This window comes from Lactuca serriola, chromosome 1 (genome assembly GCF_051521515.1).
Source record: "Lactuca serriola cultivar US96UC23 chromosome 1, Lser_US96UC23_V15, whole genome shotgun sequence".
NCBI lineage: Eukaryota > Viridiplantae > Streptophyta > Magnoliopsida > Asterales > Asteraceae > Lactuca > Lactuca serriola.
The window spans coordinates 19,213,278-19,226,837 of NC_136408.1; positions in this window are offsets into that span (position 1 = coordinate 19,213,278).

Below are 13,560 nucleotides of genomic sequence, written 5' to 3' on the forward strand. Positions count from 1 at the left end.
CAAAATGCAAGTTATGAGAATGGTTGGAGCCTGAAACCCTTGAAAATGAAGTCAATTCTGGGAAGGACCAAAAAGAACTGTGCAATTTAACCCTCAAAGTTTCTATATTGGAAAACGAGATCAGCATATGCAAGATGAAGATGGAAAAAGAAAATTTGGTTGTTAGACAAGAGTTTGAAAAATTCAAATGGAAGTTGTTTACTCATAAAATTCTGATGATTGTGTTGTTTCTATTGTTTGTGTTTACGAAGTAGTTAGTGAAGCTGTATTCAAAGACTAAATTTTGTTAGACAAGAAAATTTGGCTTAATGTTGTATTTTGTTTGATGTATTAAGACTAAATCTTGTTGATTAATGATAGTTTGATGTTTTGACTGGTTTCAAAAAATATTAGTGTCTTTAATAGGTTAGTGAATTGGACATGATGCATGGGTAAAATGGTCTAGATTAAGCATAACAACAATTAATTGTTAATGTCCTAATGTGATCCATGGGTAAAATGGTCCATATTAATGTATTTAATAGACTAGTGAATTGGACATGATGCAGTGGTAAAATGGTCTAGATTAAGCATAACAACAATCAATTGTTAATGTCTTAATGTGATCCATGGGTAAAATGGTCCAGATTAATTTCTTTAATAGATTATTAAATTGGACATGATGCAGGGGTAAAATGGTCCAGATTAAGCATAAAAACAATCAGTTGTTAATGTCTTAATGTGATCCATGGGTAAAATGGTCCAAATTAATGTCTTTAATAGGTTAGTGAATTGGACATGATGCAGGGGTAAAATGGTTCAGATTAAGCATAAGAACAATCAATTGTTAATGTGCTTTTGAATTATTTGAAACAATCCACGGGTAAATAACCAAACACCAAATCATATAATATAGATAAAAGACAAAATTGTAAGATTCCATTAGCATGTGCACCATTACAAAAGTTGTGCCAACATTTTTCCTAATCAAGGTTGTAAAAAACGCTTGACGTTAGCTAGTCGGTGGATTAGGATCAAGGGATTAATTGTCTAGGCGGAGATTAATCGGGGACCATTAATTGCTAATTTGTTGAATTTTAAAAAATTAAATATGACTAATATCATATCAAAGTTCATAAATACCACTAATATGATAATAAAATAGTTTACTATGATTAATATAACACTAATTATGCCTAAAATAATTTCCATTGAGATAAAACTTCTTCAAAATGTTAAAATTTCATCGTTTTATAATGTTTCACTCATTTTGTATGCAGAGATTAATCGCTAGACGCCCTCTAATCGGTCGAGTAGCGCCTAGGGATTAATCGGGACCTAGTCGGGATTTTTACAACAGTGCCCTAATATGTCAAAAGATGTGCCATGACTAAAAGTTTTCCCAATTACATAATTAAAAGACTAAAAGTTTGTCTTCTCAAAAATATTAAAACATAAAATCATTCCAACACCACTAAGTGGTGATTAGTGCTTCCTTCTTTCTTCAAAACCTTCATCCTTAACCCTATCTTGGTAATTATTTCTGATTATTTTTGTATCCTCTTCCCAGTTGCAACAGGTTGAGCAGGGACATCGTTAACAAGTTGAGTAGGATCATCCACTTGAACATCAACATGTGGAGCATGATCATCTACTTGAACACCATCAACAGGTTGAGTAGGATCATCCAATTGAATTGGTTCCACTTGAACTGGTTCCACTTGTACTTGATCCACTTGAACTGATTCCACAATACATGCTATACAAAGGTGTAGTTAATGAGTTGGACGTTGCGGTATAATTAAATTGTTTTAATAGCATACCTTTCTCTTTTTTACATTTTTTAGCTTTCTTCTTTTTTGGCCTTGAAGTGGATGCTACATCTTCTGATCTTGTAGGACATGTTGATCTGTTGTGGCCCTTTTCTCTACAAATGGTGCATCTCATAACTACACCTGCTTTTGAGATAGTATACCTTGTTTTCCCCTTGCTTTCCCTCTCAGATTGATCCCTTTTCCTTTTAAGGGTTGGTCTTCTTGGTAACCTTCTTTTTTTAGGGAGGAAATGGCTTCATGTAGGGAACTTCAGGCCACATGGAACTACCATTAAGTGGATTAATGGTATGGTTGTTACAAATCAAGAACATGGCTGTATGGAACCATGGTGCAACATATTCCTCTGCATTCCTGTTGAGGTATGAAATAGTTGCCACTACATGCATACATGGGATACCTGATACTTGCCAAGATCTACATCCACATGTCTTGTTGGTAAGGTTCGCAACATATCCATCATTTCCAAGCCTAACCTTATATTTTTGTATCCCAGAAGGTATAACTCCCCAAAATATGTCCATAAAATAACAAGTTCTATTAATCTTATAGATGGGATAATAATACTTATAAAATGGAAGTTATAGCATACCTTTGATGTTTCTTTAACTTCGATATCTTTAATATTATAGATGGGCATATTTTTAAATTACCCCAACTTTGTCCCTCTAGCAAAATTTTATACATCATCTTCATTGCATAAATCTGAATCTCTTCCAACATGGTGAGGAATGGTCTCTTCCTAGCAAGATCAATAACAGAGTTGGAACTTTCTGATATACCATTCTCAAAAGCATCACAATCCTTAACCACTTTAAAGAATGCCCTGTACCAACTTTTAGGGTCCCTTTCCATGAGGTGTTTATAAACCAAAGGGTCATTTTTTTATAGAATTCATTTCCGCCTCAAATTTAGGATGAGTAGTACTAGCAGCAGTAGCCCAAAACAACTTCCTATATTGTTCACTTTAATTCTTTTCTTGAAGTTAGCATAAATGTGCCTAGCACATTATATATGTTGTGCTGCTGGAACCCTTTCTTTAACAACCTCTACTAATCCTTGAAAGAAAACATGAAATAGATGACATAACAAAAACATTCAACTGAAACAAAACATAACATAAAATATACCTTGTCTTTGTCTGATATGAGGGTCAATCCATGAACAAGTCCCATTTCAATGTCATCCAGCAGGAGGTCAAGAAACCACTTCCATGTTTCCTTATTTTCAACTGATGGGTTTTAGCCATAAGACCATCCTATATGCTCATACAAACCCTAATGCTTGGATCTAGGTTTCTCTATTGTACATGCAATTCATCCAAGACTATAAACCCTAGATCTAGTGTATGATAATCCATATAACATATAAATAAGGGGTTAGATCATACCTTGATTGTTATGTAGCAATAACAATCTCAAATCCTCCTTGTAATGACTTTAGAAAGCTTAGAGTCACAAATGTCACTCCTCTAATGGTTCACAAACACCAAGAGCAAGAGGATGAAGAAGAGAAGAGAAGGAGGCTACCCAAAACGTGTGGAAACCCTAGAAGGAAGCTTGGCCACGTTTTTGGGGCATAAGGGTTCTTTAAATAGTGAGGCTATTAGGGTTATCTAACAAGGAAACCCTAATTTGGATGCTTAAGCCCTAAGCAACCCATGGACTCCTTTCCTTAAAGTCCTTGAACGATTTCTAATGGGTTTCCCCATAGAATTCGTCCACCCTTACATTATAAGGTAATCCATGACCCAATTGCAATTATCTTATAATTACAATTCCAGTCCCTTAAGTTTAATTAATCTCTTTTAGTCACAAACTTAATTCTTATTAATTCTTGACTAATATTAATTAAACAATATGATTTCTCCTTTAATATATTATCCTCGTAATATATTAATAAATCATATTTAATCCTTTCTCTCCATTATTCATCCTATCAAGTTGCTTTGGTGAAGGCAACCTAAAAGGACCATGCACCATCGGGTCAAGTACATACCAAAATAGTTATGGACTTAGACACTAATCCAACAGTCTCCCACTTGGATAAGTCTAATAACTATTATGTGTATGACTTCAGATCCTGATCTGCAATCGTAGCTTTCCAAAGCCGCTGTCAACTCTGATCTTATCAGATACGCGTGTCCTTAAGATAAGGGATCATATATTCCTCCATTCTAGATATCGTATAGACTGAGACATGGATCTAAATCATTCTCTCTGTCTATGTGCTGTTTCCCGAATTCAGATTTATGACGACTGACAACATACTACAATTTGAACACATCAATTTAGTCCCGGCTTGGCCAAGCACTTAGGTGCCATCACTAAATCATCGAGGGGCCCACAGATATCGCTTTTATCCTACTTTGAATAAAAGGAATGGATAAACTTTGACTCAATGCTCGCTTGCACTCGCTCACCGAATCACGCACAACAATATATTTTATAACACCAAGTTACTGGTGCATTTACATATTATCAATATGCAACCGACTCGCAAGATACAACTCACACATCTCGGTTTCAAGAATATAAGATGTTATCGTCTCACCAATCACTCGTGATACTATCCATGAAGTGATCCAAGTGAGCATGGGTTTAATCCAATGCTCAAATTATATTCATAAGCACTCTTGAACGTTGCAGCAAACATTTGCTTATGTCTAATACACTTTAGACAATCCACACACCAATTCACGACAGTCTTCATTCATATCTACTTCCAACATATGAACGATTGTGGCCTGTTTGAATAATTTGACTGTTCTCAACCAATTAAATTATTCAGGAAGTCAAAACATGCAAAGTGAAACATAAGAATAATACTAATCCCATATGGCCTCAAACCTTTGAGTATAAATAAAACACCTTTTATTTATCACCATATCGATTACTCATTATTTGTTGTTTCGGGTAATCAATTTCTTACTTGAATTATTACTACACTTGTCCCATGCTCCTAGAATGTGATGGGTTTTAGCCATAAGAACTTTCCTATGTGCGCATGCAAAACCCTAATGCTTGGATCTAGGCTTTCTAATTAAACATGCTATGAATCCAAGACTTCTAATGACTATTTAGGAATAAGAACAATGACAAAACATATCTAGAATCATACCTTTGAATTCCTTGTTGATCTTGTTGTCTTGGAGCTTCTAAAGTCACAATTGTCACTCCTCTAATGGCTTACAAACACCAAATAGCAAGGAGGATGATTTGGGAGAGAGGAGAGGGAAGGAAATCGGCCAGGGTTTCTATGCTTTAGATGAAGTGCCGATTTCCCTTAGCCATAGGGTCTATTTATACTTGTAGACTCCTTAAGGGTTACAACCTAAACCCTAATAGGATAATCTTCTCTTAAGGCTATCCAAATCCTTTCCATAGATATCCCCTTGGACGATTTGAAGCTATCCTAGCTTCTAGAATCCATCCATTGCATATCTATATGGATTTACAGTCTAAAGTTTAACTATCAAACAATTAACAGTTTATACCCTCTTATTTAATTAATCTCTTTAAGTCAGCAAATTAATTCCAATTATTTCTATGACTTATATTAATCAAATAACAATATATTATTCTTTATATTATTCTCATAATATATTAATAATATTTACTCTCTCTTAATAAATCATCCTATCAAGTTGCTATGGAGAAGGCAACCCAAAAGGACTATGCACAACCGGGTCAAATACTTGCCTAATATAGTTGCAGCCTTAGACACTATTCCAACAATCTCCCACTTGGATAAGTCTAGTAACTATATGCACAAATACAATTCGGCTTGAAATCGTAGCTCTCAAAGACGCTGTCAAACTCTGATCTAATCAATCTTGTCCTTTAGATAAGGGATCGTACAGTCCTCTGTTAAATATCATGCTGACAATCCTATGGAATGGTTAGTCAAGCATTTAGGTTTCTCGATCTCTGATTTATTTGACATAGAACTTAATCGAACACATCAATTCAGTTCTGACCGGGCCCGGCACATAAGTCAAAACAAATCATCGAGCGACCGAGATATCGCTTTTACCTTCTTAGATAAAAGTCACAGATAAACTTCGACTTATATGCATTTACTTATTCATTAACCAACTATACACAACAATGCGTTTTATAACACCGACTTACTGATGCGTTTTCGCATTATCAATGTACAATCAATTAACAAATAACAAACCATATATCTAGGTTTTAAGACTATATGATATTATCGTCTTGCGATCACCCTTTTATATCATATTCCATAAGGTGATTCCAGCAAGTGCGGGTTTGTTCCAATGCTCAAAACTAGTTCATAAGCACTCATGAATGTTGCAGCAACCCTTTGCTATGTCTAACACCATTTAGACAATCTACACACCAATTCATGACAATCTTCATTCATATCTACTTCCAACATATGAACGATTGTGGACAATTTGAATAATTCTATTATTCCTAATAAATTCAATTATTCTGGAAGTCAAAACATGCAAAGTGAAACAATAGTTAAACAATTAACATAAGATAGTAACATTACTCATAAATAAAACTGCTTTATTTAATCATCAAATGTTAATTACATTTATCTATTACACGTTTCTAATGCTATCTAATCTATGCTAATATCATCCTTCAGCCCAATACTCCTAGCATGCTACAAGTGCTTAACCCTACTCAGTCCCTTCGTAAGCGGATCTGCTGGGTTATATTCTGATGATATCCTCTTCACTACGAGTTGTCCTTCTTCTACACGATGTCTTATGAAGTGATATTTTCTGTCGATATGTCTTGATCTACCATGATCCCTCGGTTCCTTGGTCAAGGCAACCGCTCCTTCGTTATCACAGAAAATCTCCATGGGCTCCTTTATGGCAGGTACAACTCCAAGATCACCGATGAAGTTCTTCAGCCATATTGCCTCCTTCGACGCTTCGCTCGCTGCAATGTACTCTGATTCGCACGTTGAATCAGCTACGGTTTAATGCTTGGAACTCTTCCATGTCACTGCTCCTCCATTCAGGGTAAAGACCCAGCCCGACTGCAAACGGTAGTTGTCCCTGTCGGTCTGAAAACTGGCGTCACTATACCCTCGCACCTTCAATTCATCACTCCCTCCGAGGACTAAAAACCATTCCTTCGTCCTCCGAAGGTACTTAAGGATATTCTTCACCGCAATCCAATGTGCTCTGCCAGGATTCCCTTGATATCTGCTAACCATGCTCAAATCGAAGGCTACATCAGGACGAGTACAAGTCATAGCGTACATGATTGAGCCAACTGCGGAAGCGTATGGTACTCGGCTCATTTCTGCTATTTCAGCTTCAGTACTCGGACTTTGAGTCTTACTCAATTTGGCATTACTTTGTATCGGTAATTCTCCCTTCTTCGAGTTTTCCATACTAAAACGTTTTAGTACCTTCTCCAAGTAAGGGTTCTGACTAAGTCCAATTAGTCTCTTACTTCTTTCTCTTACTATCCTTATTCCCAAAATGTAAGAAGCCTCTCCGAGGTCCTTCATAGCGAAGCACTTCCCGATCCAGGACTTAACCTCCTGCAGAGTCGGGATGTCGTTTCCTATGAGTAATATGTCATCGACATATAGAACGAGGAAGCTTACTATACTCCCACTGGCTTTGACATATACACATGATTCGTCTTCGCTTCGTACAAATCCAAAATCTTTAACTTTCTCATCGAAGCAAAGATTCCATCTGCGAGATGCTTGCTTAAGTCCATAAATGGACTTCTCAAGCTTACACACTCTATTCGGATGCTTCGGATCCACAAACCCTTCTGGATGAGCCATGTAAACATCCTCAGCCAACTTTCCGTTAAAGGAAAGTGGTCTTGACATCCATTTGCCAAATCTCATAATCATGAAATGCGGCAATTGCTAGCATCACTCTAATAGATTTTATCTTCGCAACTGGTGAGAAGGTCTCATCATAGTCAACTCTGGGAGTTTGAGTAAAGCTCTTCGCAACCAATCGCGCTTTATATGTGTGTACGTTTCCATCCACGTCGGTCTTCTTCTTGAAGATCCATTTGCACCCAACGGTCTTACGTCCGGGCACATAATCAACCAAATTCCAAACTTGGTTATCATACATGGATTGGATCTCGCTATCCATTGCCTCTTTCCATTTCGCAGACTCCGGGCCTGCCATGGCTTCCTTATAGCTATTAGGTTCATCAAGATTTATTAGTGTACCATCACTAATATATGTGTCCCCTTCGATAGTAATATGAAAACCATAAAACTGGGGATGAACTCTAACTCTATCAGAACGTCTAAGAGGTAAGGACTCGTCAATCGGTTCAACCGGAGTTTCCTCATCGGGTTGAGTGCCAGTGGTAGAGGTTCCTTCATCTATCGACTCTTGAATCTCTTCAAACTCGATTTGCCTCCCACTGTCTCCTTGGCCTATGAGTTCTCGCTCTCGGAAAACTCCTCTCCTCGCAACAAAGACAACATTGTCCTTCGGTCTATAGAAGAGATATCCAAAGGATGTCTGCGGGTAGCCGATGAAAATACATCGCTCACTTTGAAGTTCGAGCTTGTCGTGAGTATCTCGTCTTACGAAAGCCTCGCAACCCCAAACCTTGATATGTGCCAACGAGGGAGCTTTCCCTGTCCACATCTCGTGAGGTGTTTTGGCAACCTTCTTAGTAGGGACTCGGTTAAGGATATGGGCGGCAGTCTCTAAGGCATACCCCCAAAAAGAGATAGGTAGTGAAGCACGACTCATCATAGAGCGAACCATATCCAATAAGGTTAGATTACGCCTTTCTGCCACACCATTCAACTGCGGTGTCCTAGGAGGCGTCGATTGCGAAACTATTCCACACTCCTTAAGATAATCATGGAATTCAAGACTTAGGTACTCTCCTCCTCGATCGGATCGAAGCATCTTGATTTTCCTGCCCAATTGATTCTCCACTTCATTCTTGAACTCTTTGAACTTTTCAAAGGTTTCTGACTTTTGCTTGATTAAATAGATATACCCATATCTACTATAATCATCGGTAAAGGTTACGTAGAAGCGGTTTCCATCCTTCGTGGTTGATCTAAACGGACCACATACATCGGTATGTATTAAGTCCAATAGACCCTCACCCCTTTCACACGTACTCGTGAAGGGTGACTTAGTCATCTTTCCAAGTAAACAAGACTCGCATGTGTCATCTTCCCTAAGGTCGAATGACTCCAACACTCCATCCTTTTGGAGTTGGACTATGCGTTTCTTGTTGACATGTCCAAGACGACAATGCCACAAGGATGCTTTATCCATACTAGTGGAAGAATCTATATTCAAAACATCATTTCCTAAGTTATCAACAATTATAACAGTTTCATAAATTCCATTACATGGTATAGCTTCAAAGTAAAAGACACCATTTAGATAAGCCAAAATAGAACCATTCTCATTATTAAAAGAAAATCTTAAACCTTGTCTATATAAACCATGAAATGAAATGATGTTTCTAGCCATTTCTGGCGAATAGCAACAATTGTTCACATCTAAACACAAATTATTCCTAAGCACTAAAGAATATACTCCAATCTTGGTCACAGGCGATGATCTTCTGTTCCCCATGATTAGATTGATTCTTCCTTTCTCCACATCCCTACTTCTTCTTAGTCCCTGCACATTAGAACAAATGTGGTAATCACAACCGGTATCAAGAACGCAAGAAATAACATGATTAGAATCGTTAGATTTAATTGTGTATATACCTGCGAAAGATGGCTTGATCTTTCCTTCCTTGATGGCTTGCAGGTACTCTGGGCAGCTTCTCTTCCAATGTCCTATCTTGTGGCAGTGGTGGCACTCTGCCTCCTTCGGGTTAGGGCAGGGCTTAGCGGGATCAACTTTGGTTCCACTAGAAGAGGCACCATCTCGAGCTTTAACCTTGCGATAGTTCTTAGATGAAGCCTTCCTTTTCTTTCCCTTTCCTTGACCAATAGCAAAGACAGGAGCAGCAGGTGGATTGGGAGTTGGTGCAACAGACTTGTCTTTGAAGTTGCTCTCAGCGACCCTCAAGAGACCTTGGAGTTTGCTTAGGGTGACCTCCTCTTTGTTCATGTGGTAGGTCATCCTAAATTGGTTATACATTGGAGGCAAAGAGTGAAGCACCATATCGATCGCAAAGTCTTCCCCAAAGTCAACATTTAACTTGCGAAGGCGGTCGACATACCTTTTCATCTTTTGCAGGTGCACGGTAAGAGATTCTCCATGACCCATCTTAGCGGAAATCATGTTGGTGAAAATCTCATAACGCTCTTGTCTCGCGTTCTGGTGGTATCTCTCCAATAAGTCTTGATGCATCTCGTACGCGTACATGTCCTCGTAGGACTTTTGGAATTCGGAGTTCATGGTGGCAATCATGATGCAATGTACCTTTGTTGCATCTCGCTCATGAGTTTCAAAAGCGGTGATTTCAGCCGGAGTAGCGATTTCATGGTTGATCTTCTCGAGCTTTTCATCGAGGACATACTCCTTATCCTCATAGCGAGCAATGATGCGAATGTATCTTATCCATTCGCTAAAGTTCGTTCCATCGAAGGTGACCTTTTGGCAAAGGCTCATCAACGTGAAAGAACTAGCAGCAGCGTTGATAGCGTTCGACATCTACAAATAGAAAGGACAAAGATACATTAGAATAAGAATCCCTAATTATCACCCAATAAGAAAAATTAGGGCTAGGATCCAACAATAACATTTACATACTAGAAAAGGGATGTCGTAATCTAGCATGCAAATAAATTGAAGGTAAGTGAATGACGATTCACTAATTCTCCACCATAAAAACTTAACTATTAGTCCTAAATGTTTTTGAGAATTCCTAGGTTCGGATGAGATTCATTGAAACTATTCAATGGCATGTTTAAATCTCGATATGCCCCTCTTGTTTGTGACTGGGATACCGAGGATCACAAAGCGGGTGTGAATTACCATGCAAATTCACGTGGTGCCTTCATTGTAACGATCACCTATTCGATGTGCCGGTAAACCACACACGCTCCATCGAACTATGATAAACAATGAATCACCCTTTGCCACCTTTGCTTAGAACCAATTAGTGTGTCGGTAAACCACACACGCTCCACTAACTTCTTAGCAAGGGTGCAAAGTGTAATTTCATGGGATTGCATCAATTCACTTTTCCTAAAGTAACTAAGATTGGGAAATTTTTTAAAAAAAATATGCGTAGTTACTTTGTATTACTTATTATACTTTTAATAAGAGGATGAGGTTGCCCTATCCTACCCGTTCGGCTAACGACCCTCCACCAATCAAGCAAGCGGTGGGTGTGAGTGTACACCCATTAAGCGCCATTTTATAGGCCGCAACCTTATACCCACCTTATAGATCGGCTTCGTGAATGAGGCCTACTAACGGTAAGACTAGCATTTAGTTATACATATATATATATATATATATATATATATATATATATATATATATATATATATATATATATATATATATTATTCTAGTAATATCATATTAGTACAGGGTTGTATTTTAAACCTTTTAAAATCTAGGGTTTGAAATTTAAATTGTCTAAATTAAAACTTTTAATCACAAAATATAAATTTCAAAACTTGAGGGCAAGTTTTAAACATTTAAAACATGGAGGATCAAATAAAAAATAATTCCAATTAACAATTAATATCCTAATTATCTATATTTGATTTTATTCAAGATTTCTTTTTAAGATAATTACCAAAATAATCAAAATAATTAATTAATTATCATATAAGGAAATTAAATATTTTATTAGTTGATAAATATCTTTAATTAGATCAAGATTATAGTCATATATATCAAAAAATCGGATTAGGGTTGATCTAATATGATTAAGGTAAGTTTCCATAAGATAATTATGAAGAAATCCCGAATCTGGCCATTCTTGACGCTTGGACTCGCCGAGTGCACAAAGGGACTCGTCGAGTCAGGCCAACTCGCCGAGTCCATGACTCAGAAACACAAAAAACGAATTTTGCAGTTTAGTTTCAGTCAATTAAGCAACAATTTAATGAAAACCAAGCTAGGCTCTGATACCACTGATGGGTTTTAGCCATAAGAACTTTCCTATGTGCGCATGCAAAACCCTAATGCTTGGATCTATGCTTTCTAATTAAACATGCTATGAATCCAAGACTTCTAATGACTATTTAGGAATAAGAACAATGACAAAACAGATCTAGAATCATACCTTTGAATTCCTTGTTGATCTTGTTGTCTTGGAGCTTCTAGAGTCACAATTGTCACTCCTCTAATGGCTTACAAACACCAAATAGCAAGGAGGATGATTTGGGAGAGAGGAGAGGGAAGGAAATCGGCCAGGGTTTCTATGCTTTAGATGAAGTGCCGATTTCCCTTAGCCATAGGGTCTATTTATACTTGTAGACTCCTTAAGGGTTACAACCTAAACCATAATAGGATAATCTTCTCTTAAGGCTATCCAAATCCCTTCCATAGATATCCCCTTGGACGATTTGAAGCTATCCTAGCTTCTAGAATCCTTCCATTGCATATCTATATGGATTTACAGTCTAAAGTTTAACTATCAAACAATTGATAGTTTATACCCTCTTATTTAATTAATCTCTTTAAGTCACCAAATTAATTCCAATTATTTCTATGACTTATATTAATCAAATAACAATATATTATTCTTTATATTATTCTCATAATATATTAATAATATTTACTCTCTCTTAATAAATCATCCTATCAAGTTGCTATGGTGAAGGCAACCCAAAAAGACTATGCACAACCGGGTCAAATACTTGCCTAATATAGTTGCAGCCTTAGACACTATTCCAACAGAATGCACACAATGTTTACCTATGGTTCTTACTTTGTGAAATATATAAAATGAACACATTCCCAATCATACTCATTTCACAACTCCTAATCCTTTTCACAAGTGAAAGAATATCAAATTCTTGCCACTTATGGAATATGTTAGATTCTAACATTTAATGCAATGACCCCTTTTGCAATGTCATATTACAAAAGTCACAATGACTATTGCCAATGAATTACAAAGTCATCTATCGGAGATTGTTACAAGACAATTCCTTAGATGTGATGTCTCTCACTCAAAGTACATTCCTTTGAACATCCTTTTACATAAAAGTTCATAATCTAGACATTGATTCTCAATATCCAACTCCCAATATGCAAACGTTTCTATATTTTCCATATGAAAACTCATTCTTAATAGAATCTTTTCTATTCATAATAATGTCAATATGGTCCATCCAATATCATACTTCCAACTACTCACAAGCGACCAATTCTCAGCGAGCTTTGGATCGTCCTTTGATAGTTGTTTAATTGTCTTAGTCAAAACCGATTCTTGTCCTTTTTCCCTCTTAATGTGATAGACATTTGGAAAATTTTAGAATGGTCAAATATTATAGCACTTGCAATCAATCCTTTACCCAATGCGTATGGGACACGATGCATAATGTCATACATAAAGATTCGATACTTTATCAATCTTCTGTCATAATATTTTATGTGCTACGTTCTCTCAATTCGAAATATGAAGAGGAATGCCGTAATCATAATCGAAATTTAAGAACACACTATGTATCCTTGACTAAGTTTATTAACATTCCACAACCTAAGCCTTTAGATTTGAAATGAAGCATAATATTCTCTCCCTTAATTATAGCAAAACAACTATTCAACCCTTACAACTTTGCAAAGTATGACTCTTGTTTTCTATAATTAATATTT